The sequence below is a fragment of the Ixodes scapularis genome, unplaced genomic scaffold, assembly GCF_016920785.2.
Source record: "Ixodes scapularis isolate PalLabHiFi unplaced genomic scaffold, ASM1692078v2 PGA_scaffold13__105_contigs__length_92229423, whole genome shotgun sequence".
NCBI lineage: Eukaryota > Metazoa > Arthropoda > Arachnida > Ixodida > Ixodidae > Ixodes > Ixodes scapularis.
This window is the reverse complement of record NW_024609839.1, coordinates 19,675,927-19,682,172: the sequence shown is the minus strand read 5'-3', so window position 1 is coordinate 19,682,172 and position 6,246 is coordinate 19,675,927. Positions and strand designations below refer to the sequence as shown.

The 6,246-nt window shown below is 43.2% G+C and overlaps 1 long non-coding RNA gene across 2 annotated transcripts; it reads left to right on the top strand.

Annotated features, from left to right (window-relative positions):
• Positions 1 to 433: 433 nt before the first annotated feature.
• On the top strand, positions 434 to 2,021 carry LOC115312250. 2 transcript variants are annotated; one of them, XR_003917165.3, is made up of 4 exons: positions 434 to 538; positions 683 to 829; positions 915 to 978; positions 1,949 to 2,021. It is a non-coding gene; the product is annotated as an uncharacterized LOC115312250 (long non-coding RNA). The 2 variants fall into 2 exon arrangements; XR_006077612.1 differs by having other exon boundaries at positions 683 to 978.
• Positions 2,022 to 6,246: the final 4,225 nt, after the last annotated feature.

Below are 6,246 nucleotides of genomic sequence, written 5' to 3'. Positions count from 1 at the left end.
GCAGCGCGAACTTAACGTGCACAATCGTGGCTGATTCAACGTCAATCCATGCAAGTCATTTAATACATGGCTTGCATTGATGTTGCATCAGCTGCCATTGCTTCCTAACCAATTTATTTATTCATGATCACAAATGTACCTACTAGGAACCCAAGAGGAAATGGCAACTGAGCTGGCCAGGCGGGAACATGCAGCTGAGGCATCTGCAAGTTCACACAAAGCTGCAGCTCCCAAAAAGGTCAGCCCTTGTGCCCTCTAATGCAAAGTGTTTTTTTTGCGGAAATTTTGTCACCAGAATATGTAATGTCACCTGTCTATGTAAATGTGGTGCAGCCTATTTTGCTGGGAGTGACCGAAAGCTACATCTTAGCGCTAAATAAATTTTTAGTTGCGGTCTATGTCAGGACAGAAGCTGAAAGTGACGATATTGCGGGGCTCTCAAAAGCAGCGCCAGTCACATAGGGCTAGCAGCGACCAAAACGGGCACACAACTGACCGGTCCAACTGATGCAGAACGAGAGCCGATCATGCACAAAATGTGAGTGTTGAAAGCAGCTTGGGAATCCCAACACTCAGCGTAATGTCATGCCGAGTCCTTAACATTTATACTTCCTTGGGATTGCTCTGTTTCACCACTCACGCAAAGCTTTGAAGTTTACCAAGCCTTCTCTATTTCCTAAAGGCCACTAAAGCAGTCGGGAGTTACAAGGGAGACCAAAGATTCAACTGAATCACAAGAAATAGCACAAGGACCCAATTTGACACCCGCAACAATGTGTTGTCATGATTTGTTGATGAGGAATGTTGTGCTTTCTGCCTACACCCCAATGTGCGTGAGTACTGCTGCTAGGGGGCACACATGCATAGCTGCTAGAAACACCTTTCTCTGACCCACCCTGCTCTATCAATTGCAGGACTATACTGCAGCCCAGCTTCCAGTTGATGCGGGAGGCACTATAGGGCCCTACTGCCTAACACGTAAGTCATTTATGGCCTTACCTTTGAGTACTCGTATGTTTACCATACTAACAAAACCCATGCTTTAGCATTGAAAAGGGAACTTTTTTAATGTGCCCGCAATAAATGAAAGAAGTTCACTGTGCGGTGATAGAGCCAAACATGTCATATTGTCACGAATGACAAGTGATGAGGCGATAATAACTGAAAAAGCGAAATGTTTCATGGGGCGAACTTGTCCCCAAAACTAAAAGGGAACGGAAGATAACAGCAGAGCGTCGCGGGCGTCGAAGTCGGCGTGACAGCAGAGTCGAACGTTGGGGCGAAACTATCTGCGGCTTGCCACGCAGAGCCCCTTTTGTACATGCGTGGGCTTCTCGAACAATCGGCGTAGAAGGTTCGCGCATAGAACATTCTAACTTCGAACATGCAACAGAGTTCTCGAATTTACCAGAACAGTAAATTGCAAGAATATAAAAGATGTGTCGCGTCCAAGAATCGAACCCTGGCTCTTCGCGTGTGAGGCAAGCACGATAACCGTCAGGCCACGGCCGTGCTGCACACTTGGCCAGCTATGCGTGCAGCAATATGCAACACATCATCATTTATATCTTGCATAGAGGATATTTATTCATAAAGGGTGGAAAAAAATAATTCCGAGAAAGAAGGCATAAACGGCAAAGAGCTGTCTACTCTACTGTTGTGGCTGCGCTCTGTTGCTGAGCAGGATGGCCGAGGAATGTCCTTCCAACGCCATGACTACGTAGCAAGTTCCCCAATGTTGCTAGATGACCTCCCAGATAGGCTCCACATGCATCCACCAGGTGCACATTGAAAGATTGTATAATTAGCTTTAAAATTAGTTTGCTTTTGCCTTTCAACGAAAGACTGGTATTTTGGAGGTTATGTTGCAACATGCAACACATTAAAGCTAAAACCTGAGCGCTGAAATTTGGTTTCTGTACTCCTTTATTGTGAAATTGTTTTTCAGTTGCTGACGAGGACACCCTTGCGAAGAATGAGATTGTGGATCCTACCATCGGCCTCCAGAATAAGGATGGAATAGTAAAATAAATTTTTTTTCACTTTCATGCAGTGTATGATATACATTAAAAGTTTTTAGGATAGTGCAGGGGTGGCCAGAGTGACATTGAGTTAGAGCCGCAGGAAAAAAAGAAAGGGGGGGGGGGGGATTTTTAACAAGAAACGATATGGAGCAAACAGTTCTTTCCAAAGAGGAGAAGTATAATTGGCGACTACAACAAATAACACTAGGTATCAGGAGGTCTTTTCCACCGCTAAGCAAAAATTAATACACGATTCACTAGCCAGTCACTGCCCCTGACAACCATTATGCGTATACGGTTGAGTCTTTTTAGAACAATATAGAAAACAGGGTCACTGGACGTATCTGTGGCAAAAACCATTCAAGCTGTATATATTTAGTGTGTTGCAAGGCTGCCAAGGCTGTGAGCTCTTTTTAAATTCTAGAACTCTTTTCGTCTAGGGGACACGCGTCATAGGGACACGTTTTCCAGGGAGCCGCACTTGGACTTGCAAAGAGCCACGTGCGGTTCGCGAGCCTCAGTTTGGCCACTCCTGGGATAGTGTAAGCACATTAAATTTAATCGATTGCAACCAGAAGTCATTAAAACATTATTGTTGCCGCGCTCTGAATTGTAGTTATAGCCAGGGCCTGGAAAACATTCAATAGTCACGCTCACCTGATGCAACTAAGGGATTACGTACCTGTTTCATGCAAATGCCATGAAGCTTTGTAGACCCATCAGCTTTGCAGATGCCCACGAAGACAGGAATTCATAGGTAGTGCTGTTTTAAATTTAAAGGCCTAAATTCCATGCATGTAATTATTTTAGTGCATTTTAAATGCATCTTGGAGTAAACAGTACCACTCTGCATCAACGATTGGTATGTGTGAAGCTGTTTCTCACTTTTGTTTATCCATGTCAGACAATGTGTGCACGTCAACCAGGAATCCGGGCAACATGCAGAAGGCAGAGTGCGACTCCATGTTTTGCAAGATTGCTGCTGCTCCCGAACGGGCAGTGGAAGTGCTTTTGGAGAGGTCGGTGACCGGCACCCTCTCCAACAAGGCAAAGGCAGCGGGGCAAGAGAAGGTGTTTGCCTCACTCACTCCTCACAAGGTGCAGGCTCTCTCATTAAGCAAACATTTTGTTTAAAAGCTTGATACGAATCTCGCGTAGTCGCGTAAAATATTTCATGTTAAATTCGCATCAATGAAAGCGAAACAAAATTTATATTTTGAAGCCCAAGGAATGCATGAATGTGCATTTATTTATGGCAGAAATATCTTGTATGCAATTTGCATGATTCTAACATGTCCCCGATAGTAACACGCAGTTATATTCAACCCACGAATGTTAAAAAAATTAACTAATGCCGATTCTATCGCGCAGATAAAATAATGACGGCTGAACAACATACATTTCGTGAAACGCATTTTATCAAATGCACATACTCGGGAAGTGCACACACTAAGTGCTGGTGAAGCCCTACATCGAAAACTTGCGAGCGAAAATTCGGTTCTTTTGTCTTTCCAACCAAGCTCGCATGTCACTGAGGACCACACCGACCACACCACCAGCATCACTTTGTTTTCTGTTTTTGCCTACGCAATCCCTTTTTTTCAGAGGTAACCTTATAGTAAAATCGGTTTTGCTTTTCCAAGGTTCAAACACCATTCCACAAAATCGCAAAAACGAAACAGTGAGTTTGGATTCAGGTTGCATTGGACTTGAAACACGTGTTGGTGGTGATGGGGCTGGCCACTTAGCAGAGTTTTTTTAGCATTTTGTTTCGTTTCGGTTTCTGGGTCCGATTCTAACACAGGTAATTTTGAGCTCAAGTCTTTGGGTAAACAAAGTATGGCTGATCCCTGGCAGCAGCAGGCAATCAGCCACTTGGAGCCTTGGGAGCTTACAGTCGCAGATCATGGCCTCCTCGCCACCGTAGGTTGTGGAGCACGCATTCGTATCAGCCATCGCCGTGCGTCGAGGTATTCGGAACATTAAAAAATTTTCACATTGTATACAATGCGCTTCGGCTGGGGAATTTGCGAATTTTTTTATTCCGAAATTCATACCAATTAGTATCACCGAGATTTTACTCTAGTAGGTTGTCTGCTAACCCCTGGACGTGTGACAAGGGTACCCTGCCAAGAATGAAAGTCAAGCATAACAAATAATAACCGTAAATAATAATCGCACATTTGTATTTTGAACAGATGATCTTATTTTTCGTTCTAAGCAGCGAACTCGAGCAAGTGCTCGAAGCGAAGTCAACGGAGAGCTCGATGCGTTGTGGGGTATCTGGCAAAGCTGGCGTGGCTACGAGCTGTGCCGTTCAGGTGCATAGTGGTGGCGTAGACGTGTTACCGCCTAGCCATTTGAAACACCTGTGGGCTTTACGTGGACCAGCGCGGACTAAGCAGACTAAGCGTCCATGTGTGAGATAAGTCATGTCACGGTCATCGCGTTCAGGGCAAGATTACTCCAACAGTTGAGTATACCTCTAGGAAGCGGCGCTGCTCCGATGTTTTAGTGCAGCTACATAGCGGTTTTTTCTATGTCACGACTACGTTTCAAGATCCCCAACGAAGCTTCGGAGGCATCCACCAGGTGCACATTGAAAGACTGTATAATTAGCTTTAAATTTAGTTTTCTTGTGCCTTTCAACGAAAGTTTGTTGTTTTTGAGGTGATGCTGCAACATAGCCCACATCCAAGCTAGCAAATGAGCACAGGAATTCCGTTTTCGTGCCCCTTTAAGATCTGCTGTAAGCTACTTTCTGGCATTTGTGTAACTTCTTGTGGAAGCACACTTCTTCGAAAAGCACCAATTAATGCCTGGAGGAAATTAATTTCGGCATTAGGAAAACTTTTTTGTTTTGCTTTGTTTATCTACTTATTTTTTCTTAGTGGGGAGAAAAATGCATCGGATTAAACATCAAAGCAACACATTGAAGTAAAAGAGAAATGTGCAACAATGCAGGAACAAACACCTCATTGTTTTTAACAGCCCACGCTGTGAAAGGCATTCAATTCTATTGGCTTTTAGTTTCAGGGAAGAAAGGCAATGTAAACTGCTCCTCTTAGCATTTGCATTTAATTTTCTTATGGTCATAATCTGCTTGCTGACATGTATATTGCAGGTTTGAAATGCACCTTTCACGATGTATGCCTACTGTAGGGAGGTAAATGTTCTGAATTCATTTTAACCACCAATTTCTCTTCTTTCTTCAGGTGACTCCCAACCTAAGGATTACTTTGTTATGGAGATCTCAGATTGTTATATCAGATATGGGCATACTTATGACTACTGTCGTGAGTGTTCTAGAAGCAAACATCGCTTTATGCAATAAGTAAAGAAATAATGGCTTGGAGACTTTTAGAAGGTTCACTAAAAACGAGCATTGCTCTAATATCCCGAGGGTAGCCTCACCTAAAATTGAGAAATTTGGTGAAAATGTAAGGTAGTCTACCTCGTAGAGTGCTACCAAAAAGGGTTATAAATATTGTAGCCAGGCCATGAATGGAAGACCTTTCAAGGAATGTGAGATTGTTTTTATATAGAACTGCATTGTTCGTTGTGCTGTTCATGATGCTATTTTTAAATTCTGTGGCCTGTCTAAGCTGTTACCACAGTGAGGGATGACAACCAAATGTAGGCGGTTTCCAATGTTAATTGTCTACTTATCTACAGCTGGAGCTCCTATTTCTTACAAAGTCACTGGCCTAGCAGTGAGATTTATAGACACGGGCTACCTGTTTTGTGCTTAAAAGAATCTAACAAAAGCCAGGGTGGGCTGTCTATTGGGAGTGGAACATGAATCAGGATACTGCAGTACTTTTCTTTTTATGGTAATCTCTGAACATTGTAAATACTAAGAAACTTTGAAGGTTTGTTAGGTGCCAACTGCCATTTAACTACTTCCATTGAGACTAATTTACAATTGGTCTTCTTAAACTATGACCCTCCAGCCTGTATGTATGATGTTCTATATTGTTTGAAGTCTGAGCACTGCAAAAAATTATTACCCTGGATTTTCAATATTCCAGGCTGCTTTTGGCTACACCTGAGGGAGAAGAGGTACCGCCGGGCTGAAAGGGCAGCCCGGCACCAGAAGATACGGCGGTACCTGTCAGAAAAGCTGTCCGATCTCAGGAGAAATCGTTAAAAAGGTATGTGCGTCTATACTATAACTTAATTAATTAAGTAACATACTATTTTGGATCTCAAGTTTACAAGC